The sequence below is a fragment of the Hypanus sabinus genome, chromosome 11, assembly GCF_030144855.1.
Source record: "Hypanus sabinus isolate sHypSab1 chromosome 11, sHypSab1.hap1, whole genome shotgun sequence".
Classification (NCBI taxonomy): Eukaryota; Metazoa; Chordata; class Chondrichthyes; order Myliobatiformes; family Dasyatidae; genus Hypanus; species Hypanus sabinus.
The window spans coordinates 100,342,019-100,364,139 of record NC_082716.1 but is presented as its reverse complement, the minus strand read 5'-3'; the positions used below and the strand labels follow the sequence as shown (position 1 = coordinate 100,364,139).

At 43.4% G+C, this 22,121-nt stretch overlaps 1 protein-coding gene across 8 annotated transcripts in view; it reads right to left on the bottom strand.

Moving 5' to 3' along the window:
• The window catches only part of LOC132402224 (leucine-rich repeat and fibronectin type III domain-containing protein 1-like protein), a 622,638-nt gene that overhangs the window by 111,241 nt on the left and 489,276 nt on the right, over nt 1-22,121 (bottom strand). The window lies entirely within an intron of this gene.

Genomic DNA, 22,121 nt, shown 5'->3' with positions numbered 1-22,121 from the left:
CAATCTCTGCCTTAAATACACCCAATGACCAGGACCCCACAGCTGTATGTGGTAACGAATTTCACAAAGTTACCACTCTTTGGCTAAAGAAATTTCTCTGTATCTCTCTTTTAAAAGGGTGTCCCCTCTCCTGAGACTGTGTCCTCTTGTCCTAAACTCTTCCACCATGAGAAACATCCTTTCCACATGTACTCTGTCTCGGCCTGTCAACGTTCGAAAGGTTTCAATGAGATCCTTCCTCATCCTTTTGAATTCCAGCGGGTGCAGACCCAGAGCCATCAAACGTTCCTCATATGATAACCATTTAATTCCTGGCATCCTTGTGAACCTCCTCTGGACCCTCTCCAATGCCAGCACATCTTTTCTAAGATGAGGGGCCCAAAACTGTTTGCAATACTCAAGGAGAGGCCTCACCAGTGCCTTATAAAGCCTCAGCATCACATCCTTGCTCTTGTATTCTAAACCCCTTGAAATGAATGCTAACATCACATTTGGCTTCCTCACCACTGACTCAACCTGCAAGTTAACCTTCAGGGTGTTCTGCACAAGGACTTCCAAGTCCCTCTGGATCTCAGATTCCTGTACTTATACTCTTAAATCTCTCAATTTCCAGTTTATCTGCATTCTTCCAGCAGATGCTGGGCATAGCTCCTTGGAGATATTGTTCCTTTGAATACAAAAACAAGGATGCAATGCTAAAGATTTATAAGGCATTGGTCAGACCGAGCTTGGAGCATTGTGAGCAATTTTGGGCCCTTATCTAAGAAAGGATGTGCTGGCATTGAAGAGGGTCCAGAGGAGGTTCATAAGAATGATCCCAGGAATGAAAGAGTTAATGTATGAGCACTGTTGCATGTCACGTTTTGTAATTTCAAAACATTAAAGTAATTCAAAGGAAGACTCATGAGTCTGGAATGCAGGTCTAATTTCAAGTTTGCTTTTAGCGTGGTGTGCATGTATCACATGGTACCATGACGATGAATGCAATCCCTATATATAGGTTGATTAAATATCTATCTATCTATAATCTCTCTCTCTCTCTCTATATATATATATATATACATGCACATACACAAGATTACTCAAATATAACAAATATTCAGTACACACCATTTGATGGCTTTTAGCCTGTGCTTAATTGAAATGGGGGATCTCATTGAAACCTATTGAATATTGAAAATCTCAGATAAAGTGGCTGTGGAGAGGATGTTTCCTATAGTGGGCTAGCCTCGGACCAGAGGGCATCGCTTCAGAAGAGAAATCTGGAGGAATTTCTCTAGCCAGAGGCTAATGAATCTGTGTAATCCCTTGTCACAGATCGCTGTGAGGCTAGGTCAACGGGAATGCTAAAGAAGAGGTTGGTAGGTTCTTGATTAGTAAGGCATCAAAAGTTCCAGAGGAAAGACAGCGGAATGGATGTAAAACGGACAATAAATTAGCCATAATGGAGTGGTGGAGCAGACTTAATGGACCGAATAGCCTAATTCTGCTCCTGTGCCTTATGGTTGCATGACGTTGTCATTCTTCGACCAGCGGTCCGTTCCACATGTGGGATGCTGCCCAGCTCCAGTGCTCACATATCTCAACCCTCAGTGGAGTCACTGGAGATTGGGCTTCACAAACAGGACTCACAATGTCATTTCTCCTTTGACTAATTAAAAACTAGTTTGAAATAGTTATTCACCATATAGGTTAACCAGAGTTTAATTTACAGTCGTCCTGCTTTCTGTTTCCTTCAGGGATACTGCATGACTCCATGGACTCAGCAGCAAACACAGTCACCCCTGTAATGGCTCACATCTCAAGATTAATTCCTACTGGTCATTAAGCCATCAGAGCTTAACACAAGATCCCACAAATGTTTTTTAAGAGGAGTCATTTGGGCAAGAGCAAAGGGGAATATCAGATACATCACACATTAATTGTGACGTTAAATGTGAGAGATTCTGCAAATGTCAAAAATCTTGACAACACGCACAAAACATAAACACAAGAGATTCTGCAGATGCTGGAAATCCAAAGAAACACAAACAAAATGTTGGAAGAACTCAGCAGGTCAGGCAGCATCCATGAAAATGAATGTATTGTCAATATTTGAGGGCAAACTCATTGTCCAAACTCATTTATCTCCCTCGCCTGGTTCCATCTGCTCATCACTCTTATACCTATTCAACTGGTTCACCTTTCCTGACCACTCCCTCACCTGGTTCCATATGCCGATCACCCCTGGTTCTGTTTGCCCTTCACCTGTATACCTATTCAACTGGTTCACCTTTCCGGACCATCATCCCTCCCTTAACTGGTTCCTATCTGCACTATCTCCATGCTGCATCCCTGTTCCCTTCCCTGGCACTTGCAGTCTGTCCTTTGAGACCACTATTGTCCATAACCACCTGGCGCTTCTCTCATATTTCCCTTCTTTTCCCTTCTTCTCTCTCCATTATTTCAGTCCAGATGTAGGGTTTCGCCCTGAAACATCAAAGGGTCCTACTCCGCTCCTCAGACACTGCTCGAACCAATGAGTGCTTCCAGCTTGCCGCTCCAGACTCCAGTGTCTGCCATCTCTTGAATCACATGCCACCCTCATTCCCTCGTTCTACTGCATTCCAGCTATCTTCCCTCCACACTCCCACACTTATTCAATGTGAGGTGTCCATCCCTTTCCCTCCAGAGAAGATGCTTGATACCCTTCAGGATTTGAAACATGATCTCTTTGTGTGTTGTGTGTGATCGAACATGACTTTATACCAGGATGCCATTCCAAGATGCCAAATCACAAGATCTGAATCCAGGAAACAGGGAGAATATTCAAAGGACCTACTTGCTTTGTATATAATTGCTTAGTTTGTACACTCAACAACACTAGCTGTGGCATCACAATGTTAATGTCAAATTAAAATGTATTATGAAAGTATCGGGTGATGGTGGAGATATATCTCTACCAAAGGAACTGTGGGGCACTCATTCCCTCCATTAGGCTGCAGATCACCCCTGGGCAAGGTGTAGCACCTGCTTATCCTCCCACTACCGATCAGTGTCACGTGAAGTCGTGGGAGCAGGTGGTGGATGGTCGCACGAGCAGCCGGTGCAGATCACAGGTCCTGGTTATGTGACCACTGACACCAGGCAGACAATCTCTGAAGAGTATTGATAATGGCTGGGGTCACCTGTCTTGTAAAGACACTGCCCAGAAGAAGGCAATGACAAACCACTACTGTAAAAAATACACCAAGAACAATCATTGTCAAAGACCTTGATTGTCCTCATTCAGCACATAATGAAAGAAAGTAAATATATGAGACCATGTACTACCCTGATATATTAAATAAATGAATGACAATAAAGAAATAATATAACATTTCTGAAAATCTATATATAAACAAAGACTGACAAACAATCAATGTGCAAAAGAAGGACAAATTGTGCAAATAAAGAAAAAAAATATTGAGAGCATAAGTTGTAAAATCCTTGAAAGTGAGTCTGTAGGTCATAAATCAGTTCAGAGTTGTGGTGAGTGAAGTTATCCACACTGGTTCAGGAGTCTGATGGTTGTGGGGTAATAACTGTTCCTCAACCTGCTGGTGTGGGACTTGATGCTCATTGTGGTGAGTGAAGTTATCCACACTGTTTCAGGAGCCTGATGGTTGTGGGGTAATAACTGTTCCTGAACCTGGTGGTGTGGGACCTGATGCTCATTGTGGTGAGTGAAGTTACCCACATAGGTTCAGGAGCCTGATGGTTGAAAGGTAATATTTATTCATGAACTTGGTGGTGTGGGACCTGAGGCTTCTGTATCTCCTGACTAATGGTCGTAGTGAGAAGAGAGTATGGTCTGGATGGTGGGGGTCTTTGATAATGCACCTACTTTCTTGTGGCAATGTTTAATGTGAATCTTCTCAGTGGTGTGGAGAGCTTTTCCTGTGATGAAATAGAGATACATCACTTCCTGTAGCCTTTCCACTCCTGGGCACTGGTGTTTACATACCAGGCCATGATGCAGCCAGTCAGCCTACTCATCTGCATCTGTAGTTTGTCGAAGATGTTGGTGATGTACCGAATCGACACAAACCTCTAAAAAGGTGACAACCACGAACCACAAGGCAGACATTATCAATACTCTTGAGAGATTGTCTACCTGCTGTCAGCCACATAAATCCTGTGCCTCAGAAGAGTTCAGGAGTGGGTACCCTGCAACACGTGCGTCACCTGCTAACAATCCTCAATTCACAAAGGCCAGTCAAGAGTTCAATGTACCGTCTACACGATGAACATAGTCACCTGCTGTGCTTGGAGTACTGAGTGCATTTCTGATCCCCACACCATGGGAAGGGTGTGATTGCACAAGGGAGAGTACAGGATGTTTCCAGGGCCGAAGGACTTTCATAATGGGGAGAGACTGGGCAGGCTGGACTTCGTTTCTCTTGGAGTGGAGGAGACCGAGAGGAGATTGGATAGAAGTAGATAATTTGATGAGAGGTGAAAGGGATAGCTAATTAGATTCTCTTTCCAGGAAAAGGAAAATAAAGAGCACATTGGCAAAAGGTGAAAGGAAGGAGATTTAGGAAGGATCTGAGGGATTTACACACAGAAACTGGGTGATAACTGGGATCCCACCAGTCAGGCCATGCTCTCTTCTCTCTGCTGCCATCAGGAAGAAGGTACAGGAGCCTCAGGATACACATCTCCAGGTTCAGGAATGGTTACTACCCCTCAACCATCAGGTTCTTGAACCAAAGTGGATAACTTCACTCAACTTCATTTGCCCCATCATTAAACTGTTCCTACAACTAATGGGCTCACTTTCAAGGATTCTTCATCTCATGTTCTTGATGTTTATTGATTATCTATTTATTATTATTTATTCTTTTTTATATTTGCCTAGTTTGTTGTCTTCTGGACTCTGGTTGAATACTCTAGTTGGGTGATCTTTCAGTGATTCTGTTATGGTTCACATCCAATAGATTCGTTGAGTACCTGCAAGAAAATGAATTCTGGGGTTGTATATGTGCTTTGGTAATAAATTTACTTTGAACTTTGAACTTTGAAAATCATTGCCAAGAGTGTGGAGTCTAGCACGACATTGAAGAGGCATTTAAACACTGAAAGGACATAGAAGTACATGGACCTGTCACAGGCAAATGATGACATGAAGAACAAGAACAGCTCATCCTGAAAAACATCACTACTGCAAGACACCAACCTCCCCCACTCTGACACACACCACCCCAACTTTGCACTCATTTCAAGTCCCTCAATATCAGACCCACTTGCCCAGGCCTGCCAGGGTTGATCAGGTGCCGGCAGCACATTGGTCCACGGGTCACTCCCCCTGATCCGTAGCTAGCTGGATGCTTGCTCAGCAGCCTCTGTGATGGCTTTTCTCTTTGCAGCCTCCATCATGACTTGGAGAGAGAAGGCTCTGCAGAGCAAGCAGCCATCAAAACTTCCACAGCCCACCTCTATAGATTGGCATTGTGCCTTCCACCCCTTTCTCTGGCACTGCTATACCTACTCTTGGATCTTGGCTTTCTTACACGCAAATGCCTCCTCAATCCGGTCTTCCTAAGCCACTGTAAGGTCTACTGTGACTACCTGCTTCAGGGTTTCCTGCAGAATGTCAAGCCTCAGGGATGATGATCATAGAGTCATAGATTCACAGGAAAGTACAGCACTGAAACCAGCCCATCAGCACAGCTACTCTGTGACAAACCATTTAAACTGCCTACTCCTGTACTGGGACCCTATCCCTCCATATCCCTACCATTCATGTACCTAACCAAACTTCTCTTAAACATTGAGATTGAGCGCACATGCACTACTTGCGTGGCAGCTCACTCCCCTAACCTCAGTGGAAAAGCCTGCTTGCATTCACCTATCTATACCCCTCATAATTCTGTATACCTCTACCAAATCTCTTTTCAATCTTCTACATTCCAAGGAATAATGTCCTAACCTTACTCAATCTTCCCTTATAACTCAGGTCCTCCAGACCCAGCAACAGCCTTGTAAATTTTCTCTCGTACTCTTTCAAACTATTTACGTCTTTCCTGTCTGTATGTAATAATAAATTTACTTTGAACTTTGAATTTGGAGAATTCAGTTTCACAAACAAACATTCCCAAGCACAGTGCTTGGAGAGCGATGAAGAGAAAAAGAATCGGCCCCCAGAGTAAACTTCCTGAGATGCTGAGAAGGGAAACGTTCTGAACGAGGAGAGCCGCACCAAAGTTCCAGGCATCAAAATTGGGAGAGGAGGTGACGAGGGCCCGCAAGCCCGTTCCAACAGATGTCATGCCCCAAAGGCAAATCCACCTCCTATCAGGCTGCCTGCTTTTACAATCGAATGATAATAACTGAAATTTGAAACCATAAACTGATGGATGGGCTTTCTAACTTCCCATTAGCGGAACAGCATGCAGCTTCTCATTAACCAAGCAGAGTCTGTTAGCACCATTTAAATTTGCAGTGTTGATATCTGTTAAATTAGCAAGGCCGATAGAACCTATCAGCAAGCTTTGTGCTGTTGCTGTCATGAGATGCATCTAATCTATTGAAGAGTTCAGCTCTAGTAATTTTACTGTTTATTACACATTTATGGAGCACAATGGTAGGAAGATGCTGGCACATCATATACTTGATCCATTTAAGTATTTAGAGCTGAAGGGAGTTATAATCACATTAAGCCTGAGAAAACATCCAATCCATTTTCTGCCTTGATGGACTGGCGCTAAGATCACTGAGCTAAACTAAGATGCATCATGCAGGGGCTTCCCAGATCCAGAAACACTGACTGTACTCCAGCAACTCACACTTTTCAATCTTACTTTCCTCTCTTGTGAATGTACAGGACAAACAATGGGAAAATGTGAAGCCATGGAGACAACCAAACTTATCCATGATGACCATGTGGTGCGAGTCCTATTTGCCCCCATGCCTCTAAGCCCCTTATGTCCAACTACTTATTCAATTGTCTTTTAAGTTTTGTTAACTTTGAGTATTGGAAATTGGGCTGAGTGGTGTCACAACAACAACATCTCACTCAATACACAGGGCAACAAACATTTTGCTGCCTGAATACTTTTGGATGTACCTTATGGATTTTGGTCTGCTGATTATGAAAATCACCATCAAATTTCCCTATTATGCACCAGTTTTGGCCCAGCTCTTTTATCACAACACTGCAGTTGTTTCTCTCAACATTTCCTCTTTCATGCCTCCTTCAGACTAGGATTCATTACCCCAAGTTGAGTTTTGGCAGACTATTTGAAAAAGCAATGGATCCCATCCGAAGTCAATCTTATCCGTATTGACAGAAAAAGGCTTCAGACAGACCTATAGAATCAGGAGCAGATGTGGTCCATAGCACCAATGGGGCTAACTTGGCCAAGATCTTTGCCAAACAACATAAAAGGCAACATGTTTCATTCCCAGGCAAGCTCAATGTCTTTTATCTTGCATCGAGCATGCAGGCAGCTTTACGAGCCCTCATAGACACTGTGATCTCAGCCTATGGGGCCATTGTGAGAGCATCCTTCAGGAAGGTAAATTCATGAATGTCATCGGACCCAGACAGTGTACCTGGTCAAGTACTTATGACCTGCACTAAACAACTTGCTTTGACAGTTTGAGGTGCTCACCTGCTTCAAGCAGGCTTCGATTATACCAGTGCCCAAAAAGGACTTGGTAACCTGCCTGAATGTCAGTACCTCTTATGTCCACTATGATGGAATGATTTGAGAGATTGGTCATGAAGCATATCAACTCCATAAGACCATAAGGTATAGGAGTTGAATCAGGCCATTTGCCTTATCAAGTCTGTTCCGCCATTTCGTCATGATTGTTCCATTCACTTTTTCCCTGTATCCCTTCATGTCCTGACTAAACAGGAATCTATACCTGTCTGAGGAGTGACTTGAAACTGCTCCAATTTCCCTAACAGTGCAACATGTCTACAGCAGATGCCATTCCATTGACTCTTCACTCAGCTCTGGAACTCCTGGAGAGCAAGGGTGCATACATCAGGAAGCTCTCCATTGACTACAGTTCAGCATTCAACATTATCATTCCCTCAAAACTCATCAGTAAGTTCCCAGACCTGGGCTTCAATACTTCCTTGGGCAAATGGATCCACAATTGCCTCACTTGCACACCCCAGTCAGTTTGCATTGGCAACAACATCTCCTCCACAATCTCCATCATCTCAGGCACTCCTCAAGTGTGCGTGCTTAGCTCCCTGCTCTACTCGCTTTGTACTGTGAGGCTAAGCACAGCTCTAATGACATAATTAAGCTTGTTGATGACACCACTGTTGGCCAATTCAACGGTAGTGATGAATCAGCATATAGGAGAAAGACTGACCATGTCAGCAAAACCAAAGCACTGATTATTAACTACAGGATGAAGAAACTGGAGGTTTATGAGCCAGTTCTCATTAAAGGAGCATTGGTGGAGAAGATCAGTAGCTTTAAATCTCTAGGTGTTATCATATCAGATGGTCTGTTCTGGGACCAGCACGTAGGTGCCTTCACAGAGAAGGTTTAGCAACACCTTGCTTGCTTCGAAGGTTGTGTAGATTCAATATAGGTTTGCATAGATTAGCCAAGCCTTTGATGAACTTCTATAGATGCACAGTGGAGAGTATCCAAACTGGTTGCATCACTGCCTGGTATGGACACTAATGTCAAGAAATGGAAAAGGCCACAGAATGTGGTAGAATGGTCCATCACAGGAAAAGCCTGTCCCATCATTGAGTACATTTACATGGAATGCTGTCCCAAGAAAGCAGCATCCATCATCAAGGATCCCCACCTTCCAGACCATGCTCTCTTCTCACTGCTACTATCTGCTGATACCACACCACCAGGTTCAGGAACAGTTATTACCCCACAACCATCAGGCTCCTGAACCAGTGTGGATAACTTCACTCACCACAATGAGCCTCATGTTCCACACCACCAGGTTCAGGAACAGTTATCACCCTGCAACCATCAGGCTCCTGAACCAGTGTGGATAACTTCACTCACCACAATGAGCCTCAGGTCCCACACCACCAGGTTCAGGAACAGTTATTACCCCACAACAATCAGGCTCCCGAACCAGTGTGGATAACTTCACTCACCACAATGAGCCTCAGGTCCCACACCACCAGGTTCAGGAACAGGTATTACCCCACAACCGTCAGGCTCCTGAACAAGTGTGGATAACTTCACTCACCACAATGCGCCTCAGGTCCCACACCACCAGGTTCAGGAACAGTTATTACCCGACAACCATCAGGCTCCTGAACCAGTGTGGATAACTTCACTCACCACAATGAGCCTCAGGTCCCACACCACCAGGTTCAGGAACAGTTACCATCAGGCTCCTGAACCAGTGTGGATAACTTCACTCACCACAATGAGCCTCAGGTCCCACACCACCAGGTTCAGGAACAGTTACCATCAGGCTCCTGAACCAGTGTGGGTAACTTCACTCACCACAATGAGCCTCAGGTCCCACACCACCAGGTTCAGGAACAGTTACCATCAGGCTCCTGAACCAGTGTGGATAACTTCACTCATCACAATCAGCCTCAGGTCCCACACCACCAGGTTCAGGAACAGTTATTACCCCTCAACCATCAGGCTCCTGAACCAGTGTGGATAACTTCACTCACCACAATGAGCCTCAGGTCCCACACCACCAGGTTCAGGAACATTTTCAACCCTGCAACCATCAGGCTCCTGAACTGGCATCGATAACTGTACTCACTACATGGAATGAGTTCTGCAGACATGGAAACCATTGGGCTCCAAGGTTCTTAGAGCTCATTAATTGGGTAGTTATTGTTTAATGATAGTTTTTAATTGTTTAGAGTTCCTTACGTTTTACTCGAGCAACTCATTCTTTGTAATACGATCTCCTGGTGTCTTCGGTTTAAGCTTGTTAATTTTATTTTGATAAACTCAGGGATTCCATGTTACTTGTGTATTGTTTAAGTGGACTCCTGATTAGTGCTAATGGCAGGGTAATAGTTTCAAGAATGTCACTTCTTGCAACATTACTTGGCCGAGACACTGATGGTCTTTTGGAATAAACTCTCATTGCTGTTTCTACATCAGTGTCTGTCTTTCCTCCACATTTGGGTTCTGATGTTGCCAACTTGCATCATGACATCACAACACTATGACGTACAGACTCACTTTCAAGGACTCCTGTTCTCAATATTATTATATTTTGTTTGCATCTTTTGCACCCTGATCTAGTATATATTTGTCTATTCGTGTACAGATTTTTCTAGAACTCTATTGTACTTTTTTCTTGTAAATATGTACAAGAACACGAATCACAAGGTATTATTTAGTAGCATAATGTGCTTTGGATCCATAAGGTTGTTATAGAGGTAATAGAGGTTATAGACAATAGACAATAGGTGCAGAAGTAGACCATTCAGCCCTTCGAGCCTGCACTGCCATTCTGAGATCATGGCTGATCATCTACTATCAATACCCGGTTCCTGCCTTGTCCCCATATCCCTTGATTCCCCTATCCATAAGATACCTATCTAGCTCCTTCTCGAAAGCATCCAGAGAATTGGCCTCCACTGCCTTCCGAGGCAGTGCATTCCAGAACCCCACAACTCTCTGGGAGAAGAAGTTTTTCCTTAACTCTGTCCTAAATGACCTGCCCCTTATTCTGAGAGGTAGTGAGAGGTAATGGGGAAGGCTTCTAGAGTAAACCTTGAGGGAAAAATCCAGAGCTAGAGTCCCTAAGGCAGTCCTACGTTGAGTTCAACGCTGACTGGCAACTCTTGCGACACTGCTGGTGCCAAACTGTATTAGTCTCCGCCGTTCCTTTGGTATCATCAGATGCGTGGAGGGGGGGGGCTTGCTGCATGGGCAACCCCTTGCTCTCCATATTGTACTACCTTGGCTTGCATATCTAGACAGTTAAGATGCAACATCAATGGTGGATCCTGACTGATGGAGGACTCATAGGATATACTTTAATAATAAATTTACATTGAAGTTTGAACTTTGAAGATCTAAGAATGCAGAAATAGTGAAGGAAAAATGCTCTGAGTCCGATGGAGGCAGACCGCTCGGCCTGTACTGGATTGGAGGACTCTCTGTGCATGTGAGTGATGGCTGGATGGGTGGGAGGCAGGTAAGAGGTTTGCTTTGCTGAACATGGTGGACATGCCCTGTTGTCACCAGAATGCATGGAGTAGAGCCAGTTGGGTGGCCAACAATCTTGCACTCAACCTTAATAAGACCAAAGAACTGATTGTGGACTTCAGAAGGGAGTCAGTCATAATAGAGAGATCAGAAGTGGAAACGGTGAGCAAATTCAAGTTCCAGGGTGTCAAAATCTCCAAGAATCTCTTCTGGGCCCAACGTATCGATGCGACTGCAAAGAAGGCACGACAGCAGCGATATTTCATTAGGAGCCTGAGGAGATTCAGTATATCACCAAAGACACTTGCAAAGTTCTATGGATGTGCTATGGAGAGCATTCTAACTGGTAGGGGGTGGGGTGGCTACTGTGTAGGGTCAAAGTAAGCTGCAGAGCTTGTAAGCTCTTTCAGCTGCATCATAGGCTCTACCTCCAGAATACCCAGAACATCTTCAAGGATCGATGCCTCAAAAAGTGGCATTCATCATTAAGGACCCTCATCACCCAGGTCATGCTTTCTGGATTGCTTCCATCAGGAAGGAAATACAGAAGCCTGAAGTCACACACTCAACAATTCAAGAACAGCTTCTTCCCTTCTGCCATCCGATTTCAGAATGGACATTGAATCCACGAGCACAACTTATTTAATTTAACTATTTTATGTATATATATACACACATTTAATGTAAGTTATGTTTTTCCCTATTATTATGTATTATATTGCACTGCTACCACAAAGACAACAAAGTTTATGATATATGCTGGTGATATTAAACCTGATTTTGACATGCAGGCCCTCCCCAGCCAGTGCAGGTGACCCCGGTTCAATTCACACTGCTCCCTGTGTGGAGTAGGTACGTTCTCCCTGTGAGAACACGGGTTCCCTCCAGGTTCTCCGGTCTCCTCCCGCAGTCCAAAGATGCACTGAATGGTAGGTTAATCATTCATTGTAAATTGTCCCGTGATCAGGCGAGGGTTAAATCGGGGGGTTGCTGGGCAGTGTGGCTCAAAGGGCTGGAAGGGCCTATTCCACACTGTATCTCAATAAATAAATAAATGAACAGCGTATTTCTCTGTCTACGTGATCAGTAAATTACTCTGAATCTGAACTTATAAATTACTGAAAGAGCACAAACGGAGAGATAATGATTGGTTTTCCACTCAATTGACTCTCGATCACACACGCTCTCTAAATTTGTCTCTACTTCCACCAATTTATAATCAATCAGGCCCTTGCATCCCAGATCAAGCACTCAAGAACGATAATATTCTCTAATCTTAGGTTCTCTGATGCTTTCTCTAATGGGGAAACAGTACATTTTGAGTACTACATTTCCAGTAGAATTGATAATGAACACTGTGTTGTTGTTTTTTTTCAATGTGATCTTAATGAACACATTAATAGTAGTCTGCTGTGCCTTCGCGTGGGCTGTGGTAGTGGTGTGGCTTGGGAACTCTAAACGCTTTGACTGCTTGATGCCTGTTAAATCTTCAGCCTCACATGTCAAATTCACTGAAGGAACATCTTGTGGAGTGAGAGAGGAGATCATCATCAAACTGAGGTGTAGATGCCAGTAAACATATTTAAGTGTTTGCCAAGTGGCAGAGATGCCTCATTAGATCTTGCTGGGCAAAGACACGTCTTGACATCCTGGTTTCCTAGCAACAGGGATAAGCTGCTCTATCTAATTACAATCAGCAAAACAGACCTCTGTCACATTTCATTTTGAGGTAGATAATTAATTCATAACTTCTTGCTGCTTTATGGTTCTCCCCCAAAAAACACAATCAATTTTATTTCTCATTAATTTGATAACAAAGCTACATCCGTGAATTGGCAAGAGTGAGCGAAATAGGTGAATGTCAGGAACGTTCTGGAGCTGGGTACCTGGTTGCATAACATTCCCTCTCTGCCTACCTCTTCTGCTGATAAACAGAATTCACTCTGACTTCCTCTCTTCATTCCCCCTCTCACTCTTTCTCTTTCTCTTGCACTCTCCCCCTTGTTCTCTCTTTCTCTATGCCTCTCTCTCTCTTTCACTCACTCTCTCCCCTCTCTCTCCCTCTTGCTATTTCTCTTTCTCTCTCTCTCTCTTCCTCTTGCTCTTCCATTCTCTTTCCCCTCTCTCCTTCTTGCTATTTCTCTCTCTCTCTCTCTCTCTCTCTCTCTTCCTCTTGCTCTTTCACTCTCTCTCCCCCTCCTTCTTGCTATTTCTCTTTCTTTCTCTCTCTCTCTCTCTCTTTCTCTCTTCCTCACAGCTCTGCACATTTTCTTGTTTGAAGTCTACCAGAGGAGTCAGAAATAGAATCAATTCCCAGCTCCACTGACCGCTGGCTGATGTGCAGGGCGATGAGATGCACTGTTAATTAAACAACACACACAAAATGCTGGTGGAACGCAGCAGGCATCTATAGCAGCATCTATAGGAAGAAGCACAATTGACGTTTCGGGCCTTCGTCAGGACTCAGCCTGAAACGTCGACAGAGCTTCTTCTGATAGATGCTGCCTGGCCTGCTGCGTTCCACCAGCATTTTGTGCGTGTTGCTTGAGTTTCCAGCATCTGCAGATGTCCTCGTGTACTGTTAATGATGTGGATTTCTCTCTGCCTCAGGCAGTCCCGAGGGATCGTGATCACCTCCTCCACTCTACCTTTGTGGGTTCTGTCATGACTGTGTTCAAAGAGTGGGCACAAAGAAACCACAAAGGCTTCTGTGAAGGAATCCAACATCTCGACCAGGGAGGAGGAGCACTTAGGATGTTCCAAGTGTTAGGAGCTCACAGACGCCTGGTGTAAAAGGTGAACACACCAGCTCACACACTCTGCTTGCACTCTCAATCAAGCACCTCCTGTCCTATTCTGTGGTAGAATCTGTGGTCCACACATTGGTCTCATCAGCCACATCCAAACATATGGAATTGGTGCAGAAACTGGTTGTCCTCAGTTCCAGAGAACAGTCAGAGAAGAAGATGAGGCTGTTGTGGGACTCCGGCCTCTTCGCAGTGAGGCAGGTGTTACGCAGGGAGGCAGCCAGATAATTTGTGAGGCTCTCCTCAGGGTCTCCTCACCTTCATACATTCTCTTCTCAACTTTGGGCCAAGGATTTGAAGAGGTGACCAGCAACATTGATAAAGGTAGTGAACATTGTCTACATGGACTTTAGTGAGGCATCTCACATGGGAAGCTGGCCCAGAAGATTCCATCTCTTAGCATTCAGGATGAAGAAGTACTTTGGATTAGACATTGGCTTCATGGAAATAGGGAAGTTCAAGGTTCAAGATGCATTTATTATCAAAGTGTATGCAGTATGAAGCTTTGGGACTTATCAGAGAGCGGTAGTAGATGGCTGCCTCTAGTAGTGTACCGCAGGGATCGGTGCTTGGTCAGCTATTGTTTGACATCTATGTCAATGATTTGGATGATAATATAGTAAATCGGATCAGTAGATTTGGAGATGATGCTAAAACTGGGTGTGTAGTGGACAGCAAGGAATGCTATCAAAGCTTGCAAAGTCATCTGGACCATCTGGGAAAATGGGCTGAAAAATGGCAGGTGGAATTTAAAATCAAGAGAAACTCTGCAGATGCTGAAAATCCAACCAACACACACAAAATTCTGAAGGAAAGCAGCAGGCCAGGTAGCATCAATGGAAAACAGTATAGTCAATGTTTAGGGCCAAGACCCTTTAACAGGACTGAAGAAAAATGATGAGAAGGCAGGTGGAATTTAATGCAGACAAGTGTGAGGTGTAATACTTTCCGGATTACTACCTGTGCCACACGCCAGGGAGGGTAGAAACAGGATGACTTGGCAGATTAATGCGTGGTTGAGAAGCTGGTGCAGGGTGCAGGGATTCAGGTTCCTGGTTCATTAGGAATCTCTTCTGGAGGAGGAGAGGTCCCAAGGAGAGAGACCAATATTCTCGAGGGAAGGTTTGTAGGAGCTATTGGGGAGGGTTTAAACTAATTGGTCAGGGGGTTGGAACTGGAGTGAAGAGACTCAGGATGGTAAATAGCATGTAGTCAGACTGTCAGGAAGAGCAGAGAGATGACAAGTCAAAATTGCAGCCAGCAGGGTGAGTATCAGTGCACTGGGGATGCAGAATCAAAAAGGGTAGCAAATACAGTACTCAACGTGTTATATCTCAATGCATGGTGCATAAGAAATAAGGTGGACAATATTGTTGCACTATTACAGATTGTCAGGTATGATGCTGTGGTCAATGTTGAATCATGACTGAAGAATGGTTATAGTTGGGAACAGAATGTCCAAGGTTATACGATGTATTGAAAGGATAGGAAGGTAGGCAGAGAGGGTGGCGTGGCTGTGCTAGTAAAGAATTGCATCAAATCAGAGAAAGATGTGACAAGTGGTCGGAAGATGCTGAGCTCTTATGGGTTGAGTTAAGAAACTGCAAAGGTAAAAGGACTCTAATGCCTTCCAACAATGGCTGGGAGGTGGACCACAGATTACAATGGGAAACAGAACAGGTGTGTCAAAAGGGTAATGTTATCATAGTCATAGGATATTTTAACATGCAGGTCAATTGGGAAAATCAAGAGAGTAAGTTTGTTGTATAGCTATGAGATGGCATTTTAGAGCAGTTTGTTGTTGACCAGACAAACTGGATCGGGTGTTATGTAATGCATTGGAGGTGATTAGGGAGCTTAAGGTAAAAGAACCCTAATGAGACAGTAATCACAATGTGATTGAGTTCAACTTGAAATTACATAAGCAGAAAGTAAAGTCAGATGTAGCAGAATTTTCAGTGGAGTAAAGGAACTTACAGTGGTATGAGAGGGAAGTTGGCCAAAGTAAATCGGAAAGAGATGCTGACAGGGATGACAACAGAGCAACAATCTTGTGAATTTCTAGGAAAAATGAGGAAGGTGCAGATTAGATGTATTCCGGCAATGAAGAAATACTGAAATAGCAAAACAATACAACTGTGGCTGACAAGGGAAGTCAAAGCTAATGTAAAAGCAAAAGAGAGAGCATACAACAAAGCAAAAATCAGCTGGAAAATAGAGGAATGGAAGCTTTTAAAAACTGACAGTGAGCAACCAAAAAATCAATAGAAGGGAAAAAATGAAATATGAAAGCAAGCTAGCAAACAATATCAAAGTGGACGGTAAAAGCTTTTCATGCATGTAAAAAAATAAAAGAGATGAGATTTATTATCGGTCTGCAGAAAATGAAGTGAGAGAAATAATAAAGGGAAACAAGAAGATGGCAGATGATCAAAATGAATATTTTGCATCAGTCTTCACTGTGGAAGACACTAGCAGTGTGCCAGATGTTGATTGATGTGAGGGAAGAGAAGTGAGTGCAGTTACTCTAAGGAAGGAGAATTTGCTCAAAAAGCTGAAAGACCTCAGGGTACATAAGACCTGGACCAGATGAACTGCTGCCCAGGGTTCAGAAAGAGGGAGCAGTAAAGATTGTGGAAGCACTAGTAATGATCTTTCAAAAATCGTTGGACTCTGGCTTGGTGCAAATGTCATTCCACTCTTTAAGAAAGGAGGAAGGCAGCAGAAAGAAAAATATAGACCAGTTAGCCTGACTTCAGTGGTTGGGAAGACGTTGGAGTCAATTGTTAAGGATGAGAATATGGAGTACTTAGTGACACAGGACAAGATGGGACAAAGTCAGCATGGTTTTCTTAAAGGAAAATTTTGCCTGACTAACCTGTTGGAATTCTTTGAGGAGATTACAAGTAGGATGAGTGAAAGGGATGCAGTAGATTTTGTACATTTTGATTTTCAAAAGGCCTTTGACAAGATGCTACACAAAGCTGGGTGGCAGTGTGAAATGTCAGGAGGATGTTATAAGAATGCAGGGTGACTTGGACAGGTTGGGTGAGTGGGCAAATGTATGGCAGATGCAGTTTAATGTGGATAAATGTGAGGTTATCCACCTTGGTGGCAAGAACAGGAAGGCAGATTACTATCTAAGTGGAGTCAAGTTAGGAAAAGGGGAAGTACAACGAGATCTAGGTGTTCTTGTACATCAGTCAATGAAAGCAAGCATGCAGGTACAGCAGGCAGTGAAGGAAGCTAATGGCATGCTGGCTTTTATAACAAGAGGAATTGAGTATAGGAGTAAAGAGGTCCTTCTGCAGCTGTACAGGGCCGTGGTGAGACCCCACCTGGAGTATTGTGTGCAGTTTTGGTCTCCAAATTTGAGGAAGGACATTCTTGCTATTGAGGGAGTCCAGCGTAGGTTCACAAGATTAATTCCCAGAATGGCAGAACTGTCATATGTTGAAAGATTGGAGCAACTGGGCTTGTATACACTGGAATTTAGAAGGATGAGAGGGGATCTGATTGAAACATATAAGATTATTAAGGGATTAGTCACACTGGAGGCAGGAAGCATGTTCCCGCAGATGGGTGAATCCAGAACTAGAGGCAACAGTTTAAGATTAAGGGGTAGGCCATTTAGAACAGAGATGCGGAAAAACCTTTTCACCCAGAGAGTGGCGGATATGTGGAATGCTCTGCCCCAGAAGGCAGTGGAGGCCAAGTCTCTGGATGCATTCAAGAAAGAGTTGGATAGAGCTCTTAGAGATAGCAGGGTCAAGGGAAATGGGGAGAAAGCAAGAACGGGGTACTGATTGTGGATGATCAGCCATGATCACAGTGAATGGCGGTGCTGGCTAGAAGGGCCGAATGGCCTTCTCCAGGTCCTACTGTCTATTGTCTATTGTCTACACATGAGGCTGCTTACCAAGTTAAGAGCCCATGGTATTACAGGAAAGTTACTGGCATGGTTAGAGCATTGGCTGGTTGGCAGGAGGTAGGGAGTGAGAGTAAAAGCATCCTTTTCTGGTTGGCTGCCTGTGACTAGTGGTTTGGTGCTGGGACCGCTTCTTTTTATGCTGTATATAAATGATTTTAATGATGGAATTGATGACTTTGTTGCCAAGTTTTCAGATGATATGAAGACTGATGGAGGGACAGGTATTGTTGAGGAAACAATTAGATTGCAAAAGGGCTTATACAGATTAGGAGAATGGGCAAGAAAGTGGCAAATGAAATGCAATGTTGGAAAATGCATGGTCATGCACATTGGCAGCAGATATAAATGTGCAGACTATTTTTCTAAACGGAGAAAATCCAAAAATCTAAGATGCAAAATGACTTGTGCAGAACACCTTAAAGGTTAACTTGCAGGTTGAGTTGGTGATGAGGATGTCAAGTGCAATGTTAGCATTCATTTCAAGAGTACAAGAAAAGGGATGTGATGCTGAGGCTTTATAAGACACTGGCAAGGCCTCACCTTGAGTATTGAGAACAGTTTTGGGCCCCTCATCTAGGTAAAGATGTGCTGGCATTGCCAAGGGTCCAGAGGAAGCTCGGAAGGACAATTCCGGAAAGGAAATGTTTATCATACGAAGAACGTTTGATAGCTCTGGATCTGTATTCTCTAGACTTTAGAAAGATGAGTGGGGATCTCATTGAAACCCTTTGGACGTTCAAAGGCCTAAACAGAGTTGATGTGGAAAGGATGTTTCCCATGGTGGAGGTATCCAGGACACGAGGACACAACCTCAGGTTAGATAGGCCTTCTTTTAAAACAGAGATGCAGAGAAAGTGCTTTAGTCAGAGGGTGGTGAATTTGTGACAATTGTTACCACAGGCAGCTGTGGAGGCCAGGTCATTGGGTGTATTTAAAGTAGAGATTGATTGCACATGGTATCAGAGGTTATGGGGAGAAGGCCATGATTGAATGGCTGAGCAGACTCGAGGGGCCAAATATCTTCATTCTGCTCCTATGTCTTATGGTCTTTCAATTTTATGGCATTACAGTTTGGGAGGTCACACTATGGTAGGACTTACACAGGAAGCAGTCGAGAACTGAGGTATTTTGTCGAATAAGAGGACATGGAAGAACAGATTCATAATTTCTTGAATGTGGCATCACAAATAGATAGGGTTGTGAAGAGAACTTTTGTCACATTGGCCTTCATAAATCAGGGCATTTAGTGCAGGAATTGGGAAGTTATGTTGAAATTGTGTAAGACAATGCTGAGACAATTGTGGTCAACTACGGGCAGGAAAGATATCAATAAGTTTGAAAGAGTGCAGAAAAAATTACAAGAATGTTGCTGGTACTTGAGGACCTGAGTGATAGCGAAAGATTGAATAGGTTAGGACTTTTGTCCCTAAAGTGCAGAAGAATAAGGGGAATCTTGCAGTGGTATTGAAAATTATTAGGGGCATAGATAGGGTGAATGCATAAAAGATTTCTTGACTCAGGGTAAGAGAGACTAGAACTAAGGTTCATTGATTTAGATTGGGGTTCCCAACCTGGGGTCTATGGATCCTTCTGTTAATGGTAAGGTTCCATGTCTTTAAAAAGTTAGGAACCCCTGATTTAAGTAAAAGATAATATGTTTGAGAGGACTATGAGGGGGAAATCTTCACACAGAGGGTGGTGTGAGTGTGGAACGAGCTGCCAATAGATCTAATAGATTCAGATTCAATTACAAGATTTATGGAATTTGGATAGGTACATGGGTGTGGAGGGTTTGGAGGAATATTGTCGGGATGTATTTAGGTAGGACTATCAGAAATCTAGGCTGGCATGGCCTAGATGGGCCAAATGCCCATTTCTGTCCTCCATGCTCTGTGACTCTGTAATTTCCCATGTATTTCCTACTCATCTTCAACCAAATTGGAGGGCATCTTTGAATCTTTTGCTCTGTTAGCATTTCGTCCAGATGGTTTGGAAGAGAAAGAGAAGCATGCAGGAGATTCAGGCAATGCTGGACGTCAGTTGGGGATAAGGAGGATAGCTAACTATACTCATGCCACTGGCACTGTAGTCAGGGATTGTGTACACAACTTGTTCAGTCTCCTCTCAGTCATCAACATGGTGGACTTGACTGTTTAATCATTCTCTTCTTTGCCAGTTAATTGCCTGGTTGAACTGCTTATAGTATATGCATGTAACTACTTGGTATGTTTCCTAATGGACAGAGTGTGTGTATGCAATGGTTACAGCTCTGTTTCATTCTGGGAAGTTCTGGAAGCTTCTCTGGAATTGTAATATTTAAATATTTTATTGAGTATAGGTCCAGCGCCGTCAAACACCCCTTGTACATTAACCCTTCCAATTCCAGAATCATCCTTGTGAACATCCTCTGATCCCTCTCCAATGACAGCACGTCCTTTCTTAGATAATAGGCAATAGACAATAGGTGCAGGAGTAGGCCATTCAGCCCTTTGAGCCAGCACCGCCATTCGCTGTGATCATGGATGATCATCCACAATCAGTACCCCGTTCCTGCCTTCTCCCCATGTCCCTTGACTCCACTATCTTTAAGAACTCTATCTCTTTCTTGAAAGCATCCAGAGAATTGGCCTCCACTGCCTTCTGAGGCAGAGCATTCCATAAATCCACAACTCTCTGGGTGAGAAAGATTTTCCTGAACTCTGTTCTAAATAGCCTACCCCTTATTCTTAAACTGTGGGTCCAAGGGGTCCAAAGGGGTCCAAAGCTGCTCATCACATAGAGCAGATGGGCCAAAGGGCCTGTTTCTAGTTCTCTATGACTCTAAAACCACCAGGTTGATCAGAAGGTGCGACACAATTTGTGAATATACATGTTAATATTTAAAGGCAATTGATAACTATTGTATAAATAGTTAATTTTACCAACATTAATAATTAACTGAAAAGCCTTAGTATATGAACTAACCATATTACGAGTTAAACAAATATTTTTGAACAATATCCGTCCAGAGAATTAAACTTTATTTTTTATTTTATTTAGAGATACAGTGCAGAATAGGCCCTTCCAGCCACATTACTCGCAACCCCCAGCTTAGCACTAGCCTAATCACCTGACAGCTTACAATCACCATTTAACCTACCAACCAATATGTCTTTGGACCTCGGGAGGAAACCGGAGCACCTGAAGGAAACCCACATGATCACAGGGAAAATGTATAAACTCCTTACAGACAGCAGTGGGAATTGAACTGGGGTCGTTGGTGCTGTAAAGTTTTGTGCTAACCACTACATTATCATGCCACTCCAACTAAATATTATCCAGTTATTGCTACTACGGTTAAGTGACCTTGCTACCTCCAGCAGCACACATCACACAAAAGAGGAATATGGCAAATTTCTAGCATTATCGATGTTTAGAAACCCTGGGATTATCCAGTTTACCACAGGACTGTTCCCCTTGTTGTGTTGTTGCCCACATAACATTTATCTTTTGGGAGATTCTGTTCCTCTCACCTCTCCACAATTGTTTCTGTGGCTGATTTCATGGACTGCAGTGAGATTTCTTAAAAATATCTATAAAATTTCATAATGCTTGTGCTTCAGGCATTTTTTAAATAACCGCAACCAAGGGCTCCAGATCTGATAAACTTGATGGAGTATTTCAATCAGACACAAGGACAGTCAATCTCCTTAATTATAAACCGGTCTTGCTCGGCGATTTCAGTTGTGTCTTCAGCAATTTGCTGTTACTAAAGGGCCCATTTGGTAAATGTCAAGGATCACCAGAAACAGGTCGGAAATTTTTAAATTCTTTCCTCGTAATCAGATAGTGTCAGAAAATCTCATCTCCTCATAGTTAACAAGCTTATCATCTTGTTGTAAGGATGCTATCCAGAAATCTTGCCATTTCCTCTGCCTCTAATTCAACATTGTCCACCTGATCCTCAGATATCCAGAAGGCTGCAGATTTTTGTGTTTGACACAATGAGAGCACTTAGGCTAGGAAAGTAGCTTCACATATTCAGGAGTAGTTAGACATCAAACAACACTTCTGATAGCAAATAATTCTTTGGAGAAATCCCGTAGGTTGGGCCTATGAGGGTACAAAGGAACATAGATCAGGAACGTAATGATAAAGAAGTGGGTTACTGCAGAAAGTCGTGACAAATCATGGAATATATAAAGAGAAAAGATCAGCTTTATCTGACACAGGTACAGTACTGTGCAA